Source organism: Lytechinus variegatus, chromosome 1 (genome assembly GCF_018143015.1).
Source record: "Lytechinus variegatus isolate NC3 chromosome 1, Lvar_3.0, whole genome shotgun sequence".
Taxonomy (NCBI): domain Eukaryota; kingdom Metazoa; phylum Echinodermata; class Echinoidea; order Temnopleuroida; family Toxopneustidae; genus Lytechinus; species Lytechinus variegatus.
The window spans coordinates 5,901,927-5,915,782 of NC_054740.1; the positions used below are offsets into that span (position 1 = coordinate 5,901,927).

At 37.5% G+C, this 13,856-nt stretch overlaps 1 protein-coding gene across 3 annotated transcripts in view; it reads left to right on the plus strand.

Annotated features, from left to right (window-relative positions):
• The window catches only part of LOC121414136, a 72,659-nt gene that overhangs the window by 45,209 nt on the left and 13,594 nt on the right, over window positions 1-13,856 (plus strand). The gene's annotated exons all lie outside the window — the stretch shown is intronic.

Sequence of the window (13,856 nt, forward strand, 5' to 3'; positions counted from 1 at the left end):
TGAAATTTTCAATGCTTTGCTTCATCTATTTTTCCTGTATTCATTTTCATGTAATACATAGCATTTAGTGTCATTGTTTTGTTATCAATTATTATCATTATTGATTTCGTTGTTATTTTTAAAATTATTGATCAATATCTTCCTACAATGTAACATACCAATGTAAAAAATCATCAGTTGATATGTTAAAACCTAAAATAAATTTTAAGGAGTCTTAGACCAATTGAATCATATACACTTGTTTTCACCTCCTGTGGAACCTCCGAAGTGTTTTCAATGATTTTAAAAGGAAGTTTTAGATTCACTCTAGCAGCAAACAAGTGAGATTATCCATGAATTTATACCCCCTTTGCATTGTTTTCTGCTCATCCATTATACATTCTCCCTCCAGCTTAATACTCTCTTTCCTCAAAACAGAATTAATGGTGATGTAGGACCCATTGCAGCAGAGATGTACTTTAAATGAAACTCATTATATCAAGTTGGTTGAAATTCAAGTTGTTTCATTTCTTGAGCTAGTGTATTTGATGATGATAAGACCTATTATGGTATAATTGTGTTTAAATGTACAATATCAAGTTGGTCGATATTCAAGTTGTTTGAATTTTTTGAGCTGCGTTTGACTGTTACAAGTTTGTAAAAACACACTGCAAATTCTCTATCATCATCAATATTCTAAGTTTCACTCTCACTTGCTTTGTTTTCAAACAGTTTTGCTCACAATGTACCAACTGCAAGGAGAGTACTATTTGTCTTTTCGCCAGATATATCAGTTCCTTTATCTTAAAGGACAAGTCCACCCCAACATACAGATGATTTTAATAAAAAGGGAAAAATCCAACAAGCATAACACTGAAAATTTCATGAAAATCGGATGTAAAATAAGAAAGTTCTGACATTTTAAAGTTTTGCTTAATTTCACAAAACAGTTATATGCACATCCTGGTCGGTATGCAAATGAGGAGATTGATGACCTCACCCACTCACTATTTCTTTTGTATTTTATTATATAAAATATGAAATATTCTAATTTTCCCCTCATTGTCAAGTAAAACAATTCATTTCTCCCTGAACATGTGGAATTAGCTTTGTTTGATACTATATGGTTCAGTCAAGTTGGTCCTTATTGTCAAATCTGTAAATAATGAAATATTGTACATGTATAATTCAAACAATAAAAAAACAAAAGAAATAGTGAGTGATGGAAATCATTGACCGACTCATCTGCATGTCACTGAGTTGTGCATATCACTGTTTTGTGAAAAATAAGGGAAACTTTAAAATACCATAACTTTCTTATTCTACATCCGATTTTGATGAAATTTTCAGCGTTCTGCTGGTTTGATTTTTCTATTTATTCAAATCAACATTTTTCTGGGGTGGACTTGACCTATAATATAATTTACTTTTACCCTCCTTTACAATTCTAGATCCTGCAATAAACCAGTACATGTGACTGTAAAAGATGCTGAAACATTATTCCTTTCTTGCAGAAAAATCATCTATTAAAATTCTGTAGTTTGATTTTCTAATGTCAGCCTATTGGCATTGTATTTTTCTCTTTACAATATTTTCTTCTCAATATCTCAGTCTGTTTACTTTACATATGATGTTTACAATTTAAGTGTTTTATCAACTTAATAGTACTTCATACATGTATGCCTCCAGCTCAATACAAAAAATATGATCCTCATAAAATGCAAATATTTGATGAAAACTCTGTCAATAGTCTTCCTCTTGAAAGTCAGAAATGATATTACATGTATGAATGACTTGCAACCATGCAGAAAATGAGCGGAGTCCTTTGAATTTTAGTTTAATAAGAAACACACCATAAGAATGCAGTAATTTTAAGGAAATTCAACATTGAGTTTGGCACTCCCGATGATTTGTGAAAAAAAATAAACAGGGTACAATTTTTGTATCAATATTGCACTAAATTTTGACATTTATAAGGCTGCAGAACATGGTTTTAGATACCTCCATTAGTCTGGATTTGCTGAAGAAGTAGTCAGTACATACCAAATTTTCTAGAACCTTTCTCCATTAGGGACATACATCGTTTCTGAGAAGGCTATGTCCCCATCCAGAGGAAGTAATGCCTCTGCAAGGGTAAAAAATTGCACCGCTTCTTTTTTTTTTGTATTTAAATGATGTATTTATCGGTCACTTCAAGGTACATAATACAGTTGAACAAAATACAAATGATACATATGCATATGTAATATATATTACATATACATAACATAACCCCTACAGAAATTTAAGTGTGCCGCTTGCTAGTAACTAGCATGCGACTAGCAGGGCGCTCGCTTAATAAGCGAGTGCATGCTAGTCACGGTGAACAGTCCCTGCTCGCTAAAAGATCGCTTAACTATTACTCTGCACACATATTACATGCTTATTAAGCTAGCCGCATGCTAGTTACTAGCATGCCGCAAGCTTGCGCAAGCTAGTCGCATGCTTGCCGCAAGCTTGAAACTTTCTGTAGGGGAAGTGGATGGGATGGACAAGGAAAATGTCTCTAGTTTTTCATTTCCGTGGGGCGGCAAATACAACCACGGTTCTTGGACATGATAATATGTAAAATATTATGAGTGAATACATGCAACATGTTGCCATCGGTAAATTCTGCTCCTGACCTCAAAATTAAAATAATATGCAAAATCGTACCATTGACTCGACTGGAAATTCCGCCATTCACCCCGTGTGTTAAGGACTTCCGCGAACGCGCGCAAGTGTGTACAATGCATGTAACCTCGTTCGCGTTTATTTTTTTATTCGCTGTACATGATATACGTTATATACAGAATATACGATGGCGGATAAGATGTCGTCGTCTTCGTCGTGTTTTGACAGCGAAAATGACGATTTGCCACTAGCAAATATATGCTACATGCACGTCTTACCCAAGGAAAGAGGGCCAGTAAATTTCTTTCAAGTAAAGAGCTAGAACAAATTAAAGCCTTTGCTGCATTCGTTGGTGCATGGTGTAGACTACCTGGGACTTCGGAATAAAAATAGCTATTCGTGCAGCAGCGATTGACTTGCATGCAGCCCGGCCCAGGGAGCAGTGGCTTAACAGGGGGGGGGGCAAGCTATCCCCCCTGGCAGAGTTCACCGGGAACTTAAAGAGAAAAAAGAAAAGGGGGAGAATGAAAGGGAAAGGGAAAAAAAGAGGAAAGGGGGAAAGGGAAGTAAGAAAAAACATAAGTGAAAACTGGAAAAGGAAAGAAAGAAGAACAGATAAATTGTCATGAAAAGATGATTTTATTTTTGTCTCACCTGCATAGCAGAGTGAGACTATAGGCGCCGCTTTTCCGACGGCGGCGGCGTCAACATCAAATCTTAACCTGAGGTTAAGTTTTTGAAATGACATCATAACTTAGTAAGTATATGGACCTAGTTCATGAAACTTGGCCATAAGGTTAATCAAGTATTACTAAACATCCTATTAGAGTTTCATGTCACATGACCAAGGTCAAAGGTCATTTAGGGTCAATAAACTTAGACCATGTTGGAGGAATCAACATCAAAATCTTAACCTGAGGTTAAGTTTTTGAAATGTCATCATAACTTAGAAAGTATATGGACCTAGTTCATGAAACTTGGACATAAGGTTAATCAAGTATCACTGAACATCCTGCATGAGTTTTATGTCACATGACCAAGGTCAAAGGTCATTTAGGGTCAATGAACTTTGGCCGAATTGGGGGTATCTGTTGAATTCCCATCATAACTTTGAAAGTTTATGGATCTAATTCATGAAACTTGGACATAATATTAATCAAGCATCACTGAACATTTTGTGCAAGTTTCAGGTCTCATGATTAAGGTCAAAGGTCATTTAGGGTCAATGAACTTTGGCCGAATAGGGGGTATCTGTTGAATTACCATCATAACTTTGAAAGTTTATTGGTCTAGTTCGTTAAACTTGGACATTAGAGTAATCAAGTATCACTGAATATCCTGTGCACATTTCAGGTCACATGACCAAGGTCAAAGGTCAATGAACTGTGGCCGAATTGGGTGTATCTGTTGAATTACCATCATAACTTTGAAAGTTTATGGATCTGATTCATGAAACTTGGACATAAGAGTAATCAAGTATCACTGAACATCTTGTGCGAGTTTCAGGTCACATGATCTAGGTCAAAGGTCATGTAAGGTCAATGAACTTTGGCCATGTTGTTTTTTTTTGTTGAATAACCATCATATCTCTGTAAGTTTATTGGTCTAGTTCATAAAAAGTGGACATAAGAGTAACCATGTATCACTGAACATCTTGTGCGAGTTAGAGTAGTTTTCAAAGTCAGCACTGCTGCTATATTGAACTGCATGATGCAGGTGAGATTCCACTTGTTAAAAAATAAGCATGCAAAATCATAAAATCTTGTTTCCCGTGGCGTACAGACCAAGAAAAAAAGGAAAAGGAAAGAGAGAAGGGTGAAAAATATGTTATCTTCTTTAACATTATGTCAAAATCTAAAATTGGATTTTTGTAATAAAAATGTAAAATTTTTTGCTCACTCGCATTGTTTTTTTTTACCTGATACACCATGTTGCCTGCCCCCCCCTTTTGAGAAGAAAATATAATAAAATTTGTAATGTAAATATGCTATTAAAACAAAGATGTGCCCCCTCTTTTGAAATTGAAGACCCTTTTTTTCGTGTACGAAATATACTTCATTTGTGGATAAAAACCCTTATTTTTTTATATCTTTTTTTGCTTGTCAATTGGTTGAAAAACTTTTTTTTTTGGGGGGGGGGCTGGTCAAAATTTGCCCCCTTTTGGAAAATCCTGGATCTGCCCCTGATAAGACAGGAGATTTTTTTGCTCTTGCCCCTCCTGGCCACCGACCCCTGTTACGCTCCTGCCCAGCCGGTCCAGCATTGCAGCAAGATCCGAATGGATCAAACTAACGTTATAGATGTAACGCGTTACATCTTGCTCAGAGCCAGGTCAAACATCGTTCGTATCACCAGCATTCCAGCAATCAAGCTATCGAAGGTGAAAAAGATACAGAGGATGATTTTGAGATGGTGATCCTTGTTATAGCGATCTTTGTCCATGCCAAAATTGTTTCACTTTGTGCTTTTGCATTTCATTCTCTGCAAAAGTGAAGCAGTACAAGCTTTGATGATTTTTGTATAGGTCTAGATTTCTTAATTGAATCGATACATAATGTGACTCATGTCATGACTTACTTCACCGCCACATTTACAAGCGTATGAATAGAAGACGAAGTAAGTCATGAGTCACATTATTCATCGACTCAATTAAATCTAGATGTAGACCTATACAAAAATCATCAAAGTTTGCACCGCTTCACTTTTGCAGAGAGTGAAATGCAAGAGCACAAAGTGAAAACAAATTACCTTCGATTGCTTGATTGCTGAATGCTGGTGATACGAACGATGTTTGACCTGGCTCTGGGCAAGATGTAAACGCGGTACATCTATATTTATTTTGATCCATTCGGATCTTGCTGAAATGCTGGTCGGGCTGGTCTCCTGGGGCCGGGCTGCATGCAAGTCAATCGCGAACTTCTCTGTTGGCACGAATAGCTATTTTTATTCTGAAGTCCCAGGTAGTCTACATCAACGAATGCAGCAAAGGCTTAAATTTGTTCTGGCTCTTTACTTGAAAGGAATTTACTGGCCCTCTTTCCTTGGGTAAGACTAGTCTAGATCTGGACGTTCGTGGTTATTTGTTTGGAAAACCCTGCACGCATTCACCGCACACATAATATACCCGCCCGACTTTCACCTACCTCCACAAACGTCCAGTTCCATTCAGTTCATTTTACGACCTTGCTTCAAAATTCTGACGCAAAGCAATAAAACCAGTCCCTCCCACCTCCTCACAAGAAAGCTTCTCATTGGCTGCTTGCCCGCTGCTTGACAAGTCAGTCACGCAACACAGCGACCAGTGTCGTAGTCTTACCATTCAGAGTGTGGTGACCCGAAACACAACGACCTCGCATATATTTCGATAATTGCACCCAAAATATGAGAGTTTCGATTTTTTTTACCATATAACATTATTTACAACCGCAATCCTCCCCCCTCGATGAAATTCAGTGTCTCCATTTCGAACGAAAAACACAAAAACGTATGATAGGGGCAGACTATGCAATGCGCCGGCTTGTTTTCTCGGAAAGCTGCAGATTAGCGAGTTTGTTTGTTGTGTGCAGTAAAAAACAAAGCATGCAGTGCGAATGTGGTGGTACTGTTGTCGCCGAAAGCGGGAACGAACTTTGTATCAGGGCTTATCAGAGCATAACATATCTGAGGAGATCGTGAGATTTTTAAAAAAGTAAATAAAACTGACGCCGAATAGATCTGGTGCCCAGGCCAATGTTGTGTTGCAGATGCTTGCAGGTCTCCCCCCCTCCTTCATGTGCCCAATAAATTTTCATCTTCTCATTGTTGTCTTGCCCGATTTATCCATGTTGGTCTGGTCTAAGAGCTCTTCATTTCTTATGTGTTCTTGCCATTTTATCTTCATTATTCTCGCTAAACACTTCGTCTGAAAAAAACAATTCAGTTCCATTTCGTCCCCTTTTGTCATTTTCCATGTTTCTGATCCATATAATAACACAGAGAGTACCAATGTTTTGTATAACCTAAGTTTTGTTGTTCTCTTGATGTTACATTTTCATATTTTTTTAGCAGCCTGTATGCTTTCTTCCCTTTTGAAATTATTTTTTCCATGTCGCCCATTCCTTCGCCTGATTTTGTTAAGGTTGCACCCAGATACACAAGTTTGTCTACATCTTCGACTTCTCCATTGATGTGAATTCTGTCAACTTGCATTCTCATTACTTTTATCTTCTGCAAATTTAATATTAGGCCAACTCGTTGGGCTTCTGCACAACCTGTCTGTTTTCAATTGGATGTGTTGTTTTATGCTAGGTTCACACCAACGCCGCTTTGACGGCGCTTTAAAGCGGCGTACAAAGCTGCGGCAAAGCGTAGCAAAGCTTAATTTAAGCGTATAGACCGTAATAGAGCATGAGAAAGCTTTGAGCAATTCGGGACATTCGGCAAGAGCGCCAAAATTTTTTAAACTGTTTAAAAATCTGAGGCGATCTGTCACGGATTGCGTAAAGCGGGGAGAGCGTATTAAAGCTCATCAAAGCGTCACAAAGCTTAACAAAGTCGTAGGAAAGCTTAACAGAGTTTAAGAGAGCTTGGTTCGAAGCGGTGACCCCACTTTTGATACTTTGCCCATAGGCCCTACAGTTAAGGATTCGTTCAGCCTGATTTTTACCGCTGACAGACCTTTGCAAGAAGTATTATAATACAAAAACCACTGAATGTGATTTTGGTATTTTTGGATTAGTTACTATATGAAAAGTTGGTCTTTTCAATGAAAAAAAAGACCAGAAGTGTACCGGGCATTTTATAATGGGACATCCTGTATGAAACATAATAAAACAGGAAAGGCAATAGAATAAAAAATAGATAAATAGAAAAACTCAAAAAGTTTTCCACAAATTTTTTTCTATTTATGTTTTATTATGTTTCAATTTTAATTCTATAATGTTCTATATTTTATTCCCTTTGTTTTATTTTCTCTTTTACAATAAGGTAATTTATCTCACATATAAAATTGATTTTCTTACTATTTTTTATTAGTAATAAAATCAATTTGTAATAATGTGTAATAATCAATTTAACAAACAAATGCGTATTTTAAAAATCTTTAATCGCGCATATCTAAATTTCGAATTCTGCAACTTGATTCCTTTAAATTTTCACTCCTGATGTACAATAGTAGTATTATCTGATTTTTAATGGGTGGGAAATCAATAAAGTCTGTATTTATATTTTTACAAGCAGATGAAATACATAACAACAATAACATCTTTACAAGTACACACAATACAAAAATTATTTCGAACATGAATAAAAAATAAACGAAGTGTGCATATGGGATTATGTTCTTATTTCCAGACACAAAAGTCTTTATCTTCATCATTATTTTGCTTCTGACGATATGTGAGCCACTCCTTTCTTGACTCGATCAGGAAGTACCACCCCAGCCATTCTTTGTTGCCAGTCAACAGCACCCACTGGAGAGTATTCTCTGAGCTGACCTCTCTGATGTCTGTCATCCACATTGGCGAGGTTCCGCCTTGCAGGTGGTTGCGGAACATCTTCCCAGTGAGGTCAGCCTCTCCTGGCCCCTAGTGCGAAGCTGTGCTTTTCATCTTCGTGGTCCACCTCATTGGCTGCTAGCGCGCCACCCTCTTCATCAGTAGGTTGTAGAGCACCACAGCTGTCCCCACCAACTCTGTGACGTTATCTACCTTCTGTTCCAGTATTCCCAACAGGCACCGGAACATGTTGGTCATGATTCCAATTATGGCATTCTCCACCACTCATTTCCCCCTTGAGATCCTGTAGTTGCAGATCCTCTGTTCATATGTCATCCCTCTTCTGCTGTATATGGCTTCATCATGTAGCTCTTCAGGGCAAAAGCATCGTCACCCAGGATGAAGTAGGGAATATCAGGCTGATTTTCTCCAGGGAGGGGGCATGATGGGGGCAGCTCTATGAACCCATCTTCTAGGCATTCGAAGAGCTCAGAGTCAGACATGTGCCATTTACCTCCCAGCTCAATCCAGATGAACTTGTACTCTGCATCTACCAATGTCAGCAGTGGTATAGAGAAAAGGCCTTATAGTTGTGGTAGAGACTGTCTGTGATTGCTGGCTTCTTAATGGCTATGTGCTTTCCATCCAAGGTACCAATTGCATGGGGGATATTCTATCTCTGTTGAAACTGCTGGGCAAGGGTGCTCCATGCTTCAGGGGTAGTAGGTATGTTGAAGACATCATCTTTATACGCCTCTACAATCGCCGTGCACACTCCTGGAATCAACTCTGATATGGTTGAGATACCACATCTGAAACCATATGCCAGTGATCTGTAGTTGTCCCCAGTGGCCAGATGTCTCAAGGTGATTGCCAGTTTGAGGCCAGCTGACAAAGGGTGCCTGTAGTTAGTCTCTTGCTTCTGGATGACTGGTTCAACTGTAGCAAGGATCTCATCAAACACCTCAGGGGTTACTCTAGTGAACATTGTGAAGGCAACATGGTCCTCTAATCGCAGTTGTGTGTCTAAGAGTACTGGCCATACTGCTGTCTTCTTTCTTCAGTGACCCATGGCCTTGTACAGCAGCACCTGATGAATGGTCTTCTCCCTCCTGCTGGTAGTTTAATCTCCTCTTGTCTTTGCTGTTTTTTTCTCTGCCTCGAGTGTTATCATGTAGTTATATAGCAGTGAGACAAAGGTCATGTCTACATCATAAGATGGTTCTAGTCTGGTACATATTGAACTTCCATATCTCGTTCTTCTGCCAAAGATGAAATGATTTCGTGTATCTGCTGCATCTTTATATACTCTGGATCAGAGTCGGGATGCAATCAGAATCTCGAATTTTGTCATTGCGTAACAGAGCTTGACAGACCCTATCAATGCACAAGAGATCTTGATAATCGTATCAGAGCGTTATTTAAAGCGTGATAAACGCATCAAAGCTTATCAAAGAGTAATAAAGCATATCAAAGCGTGATTTAAAGCGTAATAAATCCTGATCAATCGGCATCATAGCGTGAGAAGCCGTAGCGATTCGGGAAATAATTTGTCGCACAAGCGGGAACGAACTTCGTATCAGAGCGCATCAGAGCTTATCAGAGCATAACATATCTGATGAGATCGTCAGATTTTTTAAAAGTTGAAAAAAAATGACGCCGAATTGATCGCCGATTTAAAGCGCGGCATTCGCCGTTGGTGTGAACTTAGCATTATGGATGGTATTAGGGCCAAATCATCTGCAAAATGTAGATCATCTAACTTTGATGTGAATTTCTTTTTTTAATATTGATCACACAAAATTACCGTGCTTTTGGTCAAAGCCGGTAAACAGTGACACCATTCTCCATATGCTCCTGGTTTGTCAGGGGCGGATCCAGCTTTCGCAAATAGGGGGGGGGGGGGGAAAATATTTTGATCAACATTTTCTCGATTGGCCGGTACAATCTGGCTTTTTTTGTTGTTTTTTCACGGGGTAGTCCTAACTAAAGACTGAAGTTTTAAGTATATGTTAGTTTTTATTGCTATAAACAATAGAAGGTATCTCATGTGGCCTTAATATATAATGTGAGCGCAAAGCTCGAGCTAAAAATCTTTGATAGAACTGAAGATTCAGAGCAGTTTTTATAATCATGCATGAACAAAGATAAGTATCCGACTAAACAATGCGAGCGCGAAGCGCGAGCCGAAATTTTGTCATATAGTAACGTGAAAAGTGACTCAATTAGGACTGTTTTTAGTGATTAATGAAGAGGATACAAGTATCACCAATTAAATATTGAGAGTGCGAAGCGCGAGTTCAAAATTTCTGATATTCCGACCTGAAAGAAAATGAGTATAAGCGCGTTTTTATTTAAATAAACAAGCTGTGTGTCTCAAACAATTAAATGAGAGCGCGAAGCATGAGCTTAATTTTTTGATATACTGACATGATAAAGGAGCATTTTGACAAATTTTGGTAAGAATTTCCAAAGAGCATAGGTATCTCACAAATTGAATAATGCGAGCGCGCAGCGCGAGCCGAACATTTTAATACACATTAACAATTTGTGTAAATCAAACAAAATAATAAATGCTTGATGTGCTAGAAAATTGTGTGCAAATTGATATCAGAACTGGATATATTGTATATATATTGGTTATATTAGTGTCATTTGACCCTCTTGAATGGGATTCATTACACAGGCAATGCGAGTGCGAAGCGCGAGCGAAAATTTTTATATAAAGTCTATTTTCCAATTCTTCCCCTCACCTTTTTTTTTGTTTCCTTTCGGGGTCGGGCCGGTCGTTACGAGGCTGTAAATTACACATCATGGGTAAAATACATCTTTCTTATTTTTCTTCCTGTTTTTCGTAGTTTCTATCAAGGTAAAGAGTAAACTTTTTTTCTGCAGGTTGTCAAAAAATAGGGGGGGGGGGCCGGCTCGGCCCCCTCCTGGATCCGCGCCTGTTTGTTATGGGATATAGGAAGCTACACTGCAAAAACTCTGGTGTTGATTTAACACCAGCCCGGAATCTATATATGTCCACACCAGAGAAGTGTTAAACAACACCAGTTTCGTTTTGGTCTAACGCAAGCATGACAAGAAAGGTGTTCATACAACACCAGTTAGATTTAAAACAGCATCGGTTTGATTCCAAACTGGTGACGTTTCAATACTACATGTACTCTGGTGTGGACATTTCGGGCTGGTGTTAAATCAACACCAGAGTTTTTGCAGTGTATATAGGGAAATGGTCTACACCCGCACCATCAACATCAATCCGTCTACTCATCATGTAGCCTAATTGTCATTTAGCCTTAGTCTTAAAAGGCAAATAAATAGCAATATGAATCCTCCATCTTTAGTATACAACTCTGAACTATACTGTAAAAATTGATGAAATTTACACAGATTTTGACTTAGTGATAGAGGTTTAACCTCAACGTATCTCGTATGGTGTCTAAAAATGCAAAATTCTGTTGAATGCTCAATTCTTCCAAAAAAAAATATTGTGTGAACTTTAAAGCTCCATAGCAAAACGTTAAACAATTATAGAACCCATGTTATCCTTGCAAAATTTGGTGAAAATGACTTGGATTTCATTTAACTGTGGATAGTCTTTAACAGAATTTAGAGCACAAATATGAGTTTGATGAGGGAAATACGACGTGTACCCAAGACCCCTTTATTGGAAACTAGTTTATACAATAAAATCAGCGTGCGTTTTGCGTCACGCACTTGTATTGTTTGAGTAGATAAACATCCGATTCATGATTATCGAAAAGTTCTTCAACAGTTCAGTTTGCAAGTCTAAATAGAAAAAAAACATGACATAGCCCCAAAATTTCAGCTCACGCTCCGACTTCGCATTAAACACGAACATGAAGTTCCGTATTCATGGTGTTAGGAACTATCTCCCTCCCGGCATTTAGCTCTTCGTCTTCGATCAGACGATCGGTATAATGACAGGGTTGGCGATTTTTTTTATTTAAAATAGATTTTTTTTATTAAAATCAGATTTTAAATTTTTTTTTTATTTTTTAAAAGTTCCTTCGAAAAAAATGGTAATTATCCCCCCCTTAATCTTACAATGACATCAATATTGATGTTATACATTTCACCCCTAATATTGTTCTTAACCACATATTTTGTAATTAAAATCCAGTAAAAATGGACCGCAGTTGAAAATAAATTTGAGGAATCATGTATCTGAACTTAATTCTATCATACATAGGCCTATGAAGGAATATTCCATAGGGAATTCCCAGTGAGTAGAGAAAATTCCCCTCTGGGATTTTTCATTCAAATATTTAAAAAATCCAAGAGAAAAAAATCCCTTATCAAAACTGCCAACAAACCCTTTGCCAATTACTAGTATTCATGTATATTGTAAGAGAAATAATTCAAATCAATGATTTTTTTCAATTAGTCACAGCTTTACAATAGTCAAAGAAAGACTACAACTGTATATGTTTAGGATCTTTTTAGTTTGATAAAAAGCTCTTCTCTTGCTACAGATATAGATGCAAAACTCTCAGTTTTGGAGAACAATATAAGAGATAGCTTAGTCAAAGGGTGACTATACTACATTATGTTACTGTGATTTTTTTACATTAATCTACAATTTTTATTCCCATATTCTCTACAAAAAAATCTGTTTGATCCATGAAGTATGAAAAAAAATCTAACTTTTAACTTAAAGGATAAAAACTGCAAAACTGCTTAAATTACAACATATGTATTACAAAAAGAAGTATTTTATTTTAAATGAGACACAGCCCTGGGGGGGGGGCACTTCCATTCACGAGTGGATACCATGCGCGACCATGGGGTCTCGAAAAGCACCCTAAACACGTAATTTCAATTTTCTGAAAATGCACCCCTTAACAAGTATTGGCGTGTGAAACCCTACCCTTAACAAGTATTGGAAACAAAACGATACTCTTATTGGTAATATTCCCTGAAATGAACCCCTAAACAAGTACAGGAATGTTATTGTTACGGGTCCTTCGGTCGTCGGCTTTACCTTATTTGGTTTAGTACGACCCCACCTTCTACACCTCGCGCAAATCGGACTCTAAACACGAAGTTTTGGGGCAAAAAGGACATCCTTTATAAAACATTTTAATTTTGTTTTATCATCCCCGCATATTCGACCCTAAACACGTAATTTGGCCTAGCGAAATAGATACCCTTTTTTCATTATTTTTGTGTTTTTGACACCCTTATCACGTTACGTACGTAACGTGCCCTATCGTGAAAAAGACATCCTTTTTACGTGTTTTTTTGGTCGCGCATGGTATCCACTCGCCAATGTAAGTGGCCCCCCCGGGGACACAGCTTACAACTGCCAATGACTGTAACTGAAGTACCTGCATCTAACATTTAATGCAGTGTTAAATGTTTATTCTGAGTTTTGCAAATTGTTGTTATAGAGCTCTTTCCATTATTACATGCAGATCTTCCATTATTTGAGGCACTGAACATAAAATGGGCTGCGGTGACTTAAAAGAAGGTTTATAAGAGAAAGCTTTTCTCAACAGTCAAATTATGACTGTACTACATTATGTTAATGTGATTTTTATAATTATGTTATTTAAAACATCAAATGTATGATAAATGTAACAATACGAAATATAAAGAGGCATGTTAAATATGTTGATTACCTGCAGGTATCATTTTTTATACATGACAGAAGTAGTTATGTGTAGGCAAAGGATCAAAACTGGAAAACTGCCAACAAACCTTTTCTCATTGACTTTTATA